Source organism: Pelodiscus sinensis, chromosome 4 (genome assembly GCF_052426305.1).
Source record: "Pelodiscus sinensis isolate ZL-2025 chromosome 4, ASM5242630v1, whole genome shotgun sequence".
Lineage (NCBI taxonomy): Eukaryota > Metazoa > Chordata > Testudines > Trionychidae > Pelodiscus > Pelodiscus sinensis.
This window is the reverse complement of record NC_143055.1, coordinates 43,399,973-43,409,508: the sequence shown is the minus strand read 5'-3', so window position 1 is coordinate 43,409,508 and position 9,536 is coordinate 43,399,973.

The window sequence follows — 9,536 nt, the reverse complement described above, 5'->3', positions numbered from 1 at the left end:
ACCTTTTGCTTTTCACTGGGCTTCATGGAGGATTTTTTTTGGAGGAGTGAGACTCTCCATAATTCTTTATAGAGATTTTCCCACACCATCTACTCAAAGGACAGCAGTTTACCCTCCCATAGAAAAGAGTACACAGCCTGTCCCCAACTCTGGCAGATCCTGAGTGCTGCCTTTGTAATGTGTCAACTCCCTACTGACTCCACACTAGTCCCACTCTATGGAAGCTTTTAAGCAGAGCTGGTCCTAACTAACTGGTGGCTCCAGGCAACTGCTCAGCTTGCTATTAGGTTTGCCAGATGGTGTAAAAAAAATACTGGACAAAAATTTGTCAGGCCAACAAACAAACAAACCCTGGGGGGAGGATTTGGGAGGTCTGGCTGAAATGCGATAATGGCCTGCCCCTAAGACCAGCTCTGTCAGCGGCCCCCTTGACAGGCTCTGCTCTTAAGACTCCCAAAAGGGACTACCTAGAAATGGTGGGGGTTTTGTTTTTAGGAGAAGTTTAGATGGTCTAGATGAAATAAGATGTGCATCCCCCTGCTCTGTCTGATCATCCACATAGCCTTACCCATTCCACTTTTCCAGCTGTGAGAATGCAAAGGAAGTGAATATTTTATCCAATTAAATGCAGCTGGTTTTACTATCTGTATAGGGGTCTGGTATGCAGCTCTATATATAGCAAACACTATTTTCTGTTACCCTCGAGACAGAACAAGTTAAAGAGTTAAGTTGTTTCAGTTGTTTGTTAGGCAATTTCCTTTGATTTTAAATAAAGATAATTACCCAGATGCTCTTTCAGCACTGATTAATTTAAGAACCATAAATGTAACTGGGCCATCACTGTGGTGGTTTTGACGAACAAGTTAGACAGTGTTTGGTACCTTAATTCAGTCGTCAGAAGCCTTTTGATAGAATTTACCACTTACAACAAGACTAATTAAACAATTTCTTTTCACAGGGAATGACAATGCATATGCAGATTTAAAGAACATTTTCTGAGCAGATCTATCAAAATCAACCACAACTTGGTTTAACAATGTAGCTCACTACAACAAGGGGAGATTGAATACAGATTATTCCTAAATGTTAGACAATTGCTGACATGTTCAAATGTACTATTTATTTATACTAGTCATCCCACTGTGATGGTAGACGAACGATCCCTGCTGTTGCTGGGCGGGGAGGCTTGGGCTGGCTCAGGCCCCACGACCGCCTCCGTTCCTGCTGCTTCCAGGACCAGGGAGGCTTGGGTCAGCTTGGGCTGTGGGGGCCTCTTCCCTCCCAGTTGCTCTCAGGGGTGGGGTGGTGGAGGGTTCGTGCCATGCATCCTCTTCCCTCCCTGCTGCTCTGGGGATGCTGAGGCATGGGCGCTCTTCCCCTCCCTGGTCTGGGGTGTGTGCATGTGTCCTCCTCCCTCCCTGCTGTTCCCGGGGGTGGGGGTTAGGTCCATGTTCCCTCTTCCTTCCCAGTTGCTCCGGGAGTGCTGGGGCATGCGTGCCTGTGATCTTCCCCTCCCCATGGTGGTGGGAGCATGCACTTGGCACATTGCTGCTCCTCCTCCCCTCCCCATGGTTACACGCAGGGCCTCAGCAGAGGGGGCAGGGCTGTAGGTGGAGCTGGGGGCTTGCTTCCCCCTATAAACTTCTCAAATCTTCTCAGATGTTCTCTGTGACAGACGGTATGACGGATGCCTCTCCTTTTATAATAGTATAGATATAGATTTAGGACAAATGACAACATATCGATATCTGTATTTCTTTGTTGCATGTTTATGTGTTTACAAAGACTGCCTCATCATAGCTAATGAATTACACTATTATGGACACCAGATCACACTCAAGAGTTCTACTGGTGTAATTCATTAACAGTAGCCATGTGGCTAACACAAATCTGTTTATGAGGCCCAGACACAGCACTTGTTCCAAATGCATTGCAACTATCCCACAATTCCCAGAGCAGGTCCGGAAAGCGGGAGCTTGAGGAAATAATAATGGAGAGCAATGTTGGAAAATCAGTGTCAATTAGTTTTAAAATGTGCACTATATGGATTAGTATAAAATAGCATGTTTTGTAATATTAAATGGCACTGAAATTGCTTAAATATATTATTTATGTTCATAATTAAAAAGCCTTAAGATTATATCTACTACACTTCATAAATCAGAAAGCCGACATGCATATATATCAAATTAGCAGTAGCTCAAAACAACATAGTACAACATGAGTACAGGTGACATTGCACTCAATGACAGTGAGGGGGTTGCAGAAGCAGAAAGGAACTAGGCAGGGAGGAACAGATGTAACTAGGGATGTTAAAATATGTTTAATTAAGTAAAATTTTCAATGGTTACATGTTTACGTGTACTTGGGGGTGGGGAGAGGCAGCTCTGTGGGAGCTGGTGCATGCAGAGAGCTAGGACTTAAAAGCTGGCTCCCCGTGCATACTGGCAGCTGCATGCTCCCACCTACCCTGTGCTACAGAGGCAGCAGCATGGAGTGGGAAGAGCTGCGTGTAACCATAAACATTAACCAATGAGCCCAGGCCTAGTTCACATCCTTAGTTATAGCACTGCAGCCAAAACAAAATACCGCCCCCAAAAAACTCCCAAAACCAAACAGGCACTTTACTACAACAGCATATGACACAATGCAGGATACTAGGACAGTAAGTCTTTTTCCAGTCAAGTCCAATTGCCACATTGCTGGCAACACTTGTGCACCCATGCAAGCAATTTAATGTTTCCACACAAGGTGTGTGACAAGGGTAGCAAATACTTATAGTATATTCCTAATATTTTCTTGTTTAGACAAGGCTATGGGTTGGTTTTCTTTCATTATTATATGTGGAATTGGTAGCACTGCCTATTGTTAAGGTTGCCCAATATTTTCCACTGTAAGATCCTTTTTTCAGTTGTTTATAACTTTGCAAAACTATAAACTACTGAGGCCTATATGTGCTGGAGATCTACCTTGGGCAGATTTGTTTTGGAAAATCTCAGCCAAACAGTCTAATCTTTTCTGAGAATAAGGCTAAAGACAAATACACTGTTTTGTCTATTTAAAAAGATTCTGGTGACCCTTTCTTTGAGAGGAGCAGGGCTCTCCTGCTTTGGAGTAAGGATTTCAGGTTAGTGTGGGGGGGGTGTCCTTCATATCAGAAATGTGCCATTTTGTACTTCTGTGAAAATCCGCCCAAATTTCACCAAATTTTAAGTGTTTGAAAAAAAATCTCAGTCTTGACTTGCTCAACAGACTTAAAATGTAGTGGCTAATTCTCTAGATTCCATCCTCTCTGAGCATGTTTCCGCACCTGTACCTCTTCCAGGTAATCAGACTATGCATACAAATTTCACAATGCTAGCCTAAGTTCCTTCAGGCTAATGTATTTACATTGGGGATGTTAAAATGAGATTAATCAACTAATTGAATAGTTGATGGGATTTCCATCAACTATATGATTAGTCAATAAGGGCGCTTCTGCTTTGAAATATAGCAAGAGCTGTCTGGCTATTGCTACATTTCAGAGGCAGAAGTGCTATGCAGTTTTCCGCCTTTGAAATGTATGAGCGCCCCAGTGGGGGTTCTTGTGCATTTCAAAGATTGAAATCCCGCATGGAGTCTGGAGTGAGCAGTGAGTCCCTGCTGACCCCGGGCTCCACGCAGGTGCTTCCGCCTTGAAATGTACAAGAGGCCCAGCAGGGACTCTTGTACATTTCAAAGGTGGAACGTTGCTTCTGCACCCGGACACCCTGCTACAGAGCTGGAGCAGGGGGAAGCAGCTTTTAAGCCAGCTCCTCCCAGCTGCCCCACCAATTCTCCTACTTCTGCTTCTTTCTGATAGAGGAAAAAAGTGTGTGGGGGGAAGCAACTAGTCAACTAGTGTGTTGACTTTCCAATAAGCTTTTGCTTACTGAGGGGTTCTCAAACTTTGTGATACTGCGACCCCCCTCTAAGTTGCTTGCGACCCCCCTCTAAATTCCCCTGGGGGGTTGGGACCCACAGTTTGAGAAACGCGGGCTTACTGGATAGTCGACTAGTCGCTTACATCCCCAACTTACATTCTGGTTTCTGGTCTCTGAGAAGCTTATGATATTTTCATCTTCCTAAGAGAGCTATTTCCTGCTACATTTACATTTTATTTACCAGAGTTATTTCCCCCCAGGTTCCCTTGTAAGCACTGTTTAGTGTGAATAATGGATTATGTTCCACTTTTGGAGACATGCAAATCTAATTGTCACTGTAAAAGAGAAAAAGCTTAAAACTTTAAATATTCCAGTTATTTTATGCAGTGTGAACTGACAAATCTCAGAGAGCAGTGTGATACCTTTAGCTGGTTTAAAATAACTTTTTGCTATTGTGCAATATGATATTTATAATTAACCAGAAAAGTTGTTGTAATATTTTTTATTTAATTTTAAGACAAATATATTGAAGTAATATGCAACTAAACATGTAGTGCACTAGCTTGTTTGAAACAACTATTTCTAGCCGTACTGAGAAACATGTAACAATGTTGAGTCAAGTTTCTAAAGTACAGGCAGTCCCCGGGTTACGTACAAGATAGGGACTGTAGGTTTGTTCTTAAGTTGAATTTGTATGTAAGTCGGAATTGGCGTCCTGATTCAGATGCTGCTGAAACTGACCAGCAGCAGCTGAATCAGGATGCCTGGGGCAGAGCAGCTGGGGTGCTGCCGGGTTGGTCCAGTAGCACCCAGAGCGGCGCTGCGGGACCAACCGGAAGCACCCCAGCTGCTCTGCCACAGGCGTCTGGAGAAAAGCCTAGTCTGTTGGGGGAGGGGGGGGCGTACTAGCTGCGCCCCCCCCCACCCAAGCAGACCAGGAAGACGCGGGCGGTGGACCGAGACGCACCGCGGTCCCGCCGCCTGGGTCCTCCGCGGCTTTGCTCCCAGTCTCCCTGGTCTGCTGGAGACCAGCAGACCAGGGAGACGGGGAGCAAAGCCTCTGAGGACGCCAGCAGCAGGACAGCCGCGGGGCGTCTGGGCTGCTCCGCTGCCGGCTTCCCCGAGGCTTTGCAAAGCCACGGAGGGGCTCGGGCAGCGAGGCAGCCCAGGCACGCCGGCTTCCCCAAGGCTTTGCAAAGCCGCGGGGGGGCTCGGGCAGCGAGGCAGCCCAGGCGCGCCAGCTTCCCCGAGACTTTGCAAAGCCTCGGGGAAGCCCGCAGGAGAGCAGCCCAGGCACTCCTGGGCTGCCTTGCTGCCCGAGCCCCTCCGTGGCTTTGCTCCGCGTCTTCCTGGTCTGCAGACCAGGGAGACGCGGAGAAAGCCCTGGAGTACACGGGCGGCAGGACCGCGAGGTCCCGCAGTCCATGTCCTCCGGGGCAGCCCCATTCGTAACTGCGGATACGACATAAGTCGGATCCGCGTAAGTCGGGGACTGCCTGTATTTCAACAGACCACAGTTGATCAGGAAAAGAATGAGAAAAAAAAATCAAACAAACCAACTGTCATTGGTGATTGAATCAAATAAACATCTGATAATCTGGGATGTTATACAATCATTCTGTGAATATTCAAATTAAGATAGACAGGGAAAATATCTAAGTTACAAAGTCCTTGTAAAGACTGTGTGATCCTTATGTTAGCATCAGCTGCCTTGATGTCTTAACATCAAGGACTCAGATGAGACAAGTCAGTTTATGTAATGTCCTTTATAATGTAATATATGTCAAGACCCTATTCTTACACTCTTTGAACATCCACATCTCGTATTAAAAAGGGATAAAAAACATGACACAGGATGGCGGTGCGAACATTAGTAGATTGTGGATTTACAAATACTAGGCAATTTAATTCTGTCTCAAAATGCAAATTCCAATACTTTATATGTTAGAGATACCAATTTCTTATTTTCCAGATAAACTCAATATGCTGAATACTCCTCGAGGACTTGTTCAAAAATAACCTACAAAATATTGGACTTCTGATTACTGAAAATTGATGGGATTAAAAATATTCTAGCACTACAAAGAAATGGAATTCTAATTGCAACAGTTTTTAGGAAACATTTTTGTTGTATTTCCTTGTATGCTCAGGATTACAATAACGAGTTTCTTTAGTAGATGATAAAAGCACTCCCGGCATTAGAAAGTAAAAAGATATGTAAATATTTTAAATTAACAGTGTTTATCGCCTAAGGCTGCAGCATGATACTAGAATATAAGAAAGTGAAAGGACCAGAACTTGATTAATGAAAGTGAAACTGAGATATTTGTTTTCATTTCCCAATAAGAGAGAAATACTAATGATTCTATGTCATTTTTTGCAACAGAAGGGGGTTACCTCATTCCCATTTTACAGAAGAGGAAGCTGAAGCATACATAGCCTGATTTTCAAAAGTGATTATTCTCTAAGGGGAAAACAAACAAACAAAACAAACAAATAAACAGACTGTGACTTGCCAAAAATTAAAAAAGCAAACTAGTAAATTAAATTTTTAAACCTTTTTCAGTTTATATATTCTAGAAGTAAAATTTGCTTAATAATTACTTTAAAAATATTATTTTTCACTGTATAATGTCTCTTTAAAGCACCTTCCTCATTTTACAGCAACTAAACGTATTTCGTAATACAAATGAACACCTTTTTATAATTCTGGTGGCATAAGAAAAATATTAAATTCACATACACACGAGTCTTATTGTCTATAACCTGACTCAAACCACAACCATACAAGATTTTACACAGTTCTGGTTGTTCATAAAGGGTTAAAATCCTGACTTACGAGAAATAGGAATGTGTCACCAGTCCACGAGCACATAGTGATCAGCTTAATGTTATTCTAGGCAACTTTATCAAATACAAACAGAGATAACCACCTACTATAATTCTTTAACATTATTTAAACACTTTGTGTGGTTCTATCAAATGTCAGCTGTTTCAGCTACCCTTAATTCTGGTAGTAGGAACATCTCTGGATCAACTCAGGGTCTAATGAGGATTGTTATGTATCTACAAATATACAATTAGAAATGTTTAAAAGTGATTATTTTCCTTAGCATAGTCATCACAGTACCATAGCATACTGGGTAATTTGTATAAAATTACCTAAGAGCAAGTTTGATTTTCATTTTCCTTTATTTTTCTTTAAAATAAATGCAAATTCACGAGGTATGCTAATATTCAAAATGGAAAAGTAAAATTCCACATTATTATTACATTCATAAAGGAATAAAAATCCCTATATAATTAAGGCATTGGCAAAACACAAAACCAAAATAAAAAATCAAATACGCTAGTAGTGTGATATCATTAATGTTGAAGTTACAAGGCAGGTAAAGTAATACCTGTTATTGGGCCAATTTCTATTAGTGGAAGGTATATGCTTTCAAACTACACATAATTTTTCAGCTCAACCCTACAAATAAAATATGTTCTATTATATTAGACAAATAAATCAATATCTAACAAGCATCCTCCATATTTCTATCCCTAAATATTTTAATTTTAGAAGTTCAGAGACTCCATCTTAAACTTGATGCATACAAAAAACAGAATTCAATAATAAAATTCCAATCAATGAATTACTTCACTGTGTTTTACCAGCTCAGTCTCTTTATTTAAATACACAATTTGTCTTATCAGTAAAACTCTCAGACAGATTTCAATGGGCTTAAACAGTTTTAAAAAGCACCAAGGTTGAAGACTATAACTATAGAATTCTTCATAGAAATCCCTTGGAAAACTAAACTAATCCCCAAATTCTCAGGAAAAGATTATTAAAATTATGCTTTCTGACCTAGAGAGAAAAAAAGGATTAATTATTTTATATAGCACCTCTTATTTAAATGGATCTCAAAACAGTTAATACTATTGGAGCATTCTGCTCAGTCAAGGTAAGTCTACAGATTCTTCATTATTAACATGCATTTAACCTTTAGAATGAAATTTGGCAGCTTTTTTATTTGTACAATACCTTCCAAATATAGATCACAGGAAGGGAAAAATACAATATACACTTTAAATTATATGTAAAAGTAAGGCAGGAAAACATAATTAGCCATATTTTAATCTGACCAAGACATCATGGTAGATTTTCCTGTTCATGCAAAAAGTGACAGGGAATTCATAATGAGCACAAATTATCAGGATACCTGAAGTGGCACCCGTAAAAGAAACAATTGGGCTTGCACCCTTCTTTGCTTCTGTGTGATATAGAACATCTGAGATGTTTTTTCCTTTTAAATAAGGTGGAAGTTTGCCTTGTTTTTAACATGATAAATTCAGGTTAATTCTAACCTGTTTTTCCTGGAAGACCTAGAAACTAGAGACAAATAGATTTCTGATTCAGATATGTCAAGCAAATGAAACCTGATTGAGATGGGAACTTAATTTTATTTGGACTGTTTAAAATGTTATTGTTTCTAAAGTCCATTCAATGCAGTAATCTGAGAAAAAACAAGACAAAAATATGTTAAAAATTAGCATATTTATTAAGACTTTCTGGTTTCGGTAAATGTCTCACATGGGTTTTGAGCAAGATCTCATTTGAAGGCTGAGAATTCAAAATCCGTATCTGAGACTTCTAACAAAACTAAGACCAGATTTGACATGGTTTCTTATTTTTTACCTTTAGAAATATCAGACAAAACAAATCAGACCTACTTTCAGGCCTTAATATATTGTGAAAAACTCTTAAGCATTGCTATTGGTTAATTGGCTCAGAACTGACTATGATTGCAATGCCGTTGACTTTTTCTTGGTCTCACATCCATCATGGTACTTCTGAAGACTAAACTTAGTTTAAGCATACTTCTTTACCTCATACTGGCATGTTGGGCATTAGTTAATTAAAGTCTTTTCAAACAGTGATGTTGAGGAGCCAGGTCCCGTATCTTACAATGTATACATATACAGATGGAATTGGGCTGAGGGCATGGACAAAGATGACACAGGTGCAGACAAATGAAATTCAAAGACTAAGGTAAAATTAGGCAAAGATGGAGAAAAGCCTAGTACTGTTCCCACTGAAATCAGCTCTTCTAGACAGAGTTGATTCATCAGCACAGCCCATGAGGCATTATCAGGCCTGAGGTGTAAGCAGGCAGGCCGGAAGAGCAGCAAGACTCAGAGCAGGACTGAGGCATTTCACTGTGCTCTGCTGGACGTGGTGATGATTTTAGACTATAGTTCAGTTTATAACGCGATGTATTAGGTTAGTCTGTAACCACGAAAACAACGAGGAGTCCATGAAAACACCTTAGGGACCAACCGCTTTATGTATGAATTTATTCACTCTCCAATTCACCTGAGGAAGCGGGTTTTGCGCAGGAAAGCTTGTGCCCTAACATCGGGCGCCCCAGGGCCCTCGCTGCTTCTGGAGACCTGGGCACAGGCTTTCGTGGGCAGAGACCCACGTCCGAGCTGGCGACATGGCGGGTCCTGGCGCACGAAAGCGTTTGCCCAAGTCAACGCTAGTCCTGAAGAGGCCGTTGTTACCACGCGGGGTGAACGCAAACCCAACACCCCCCGGGAAAGGTGAGAGGCCGGGCGCCCAAACGGCCACTGGCTCTGCCCCAG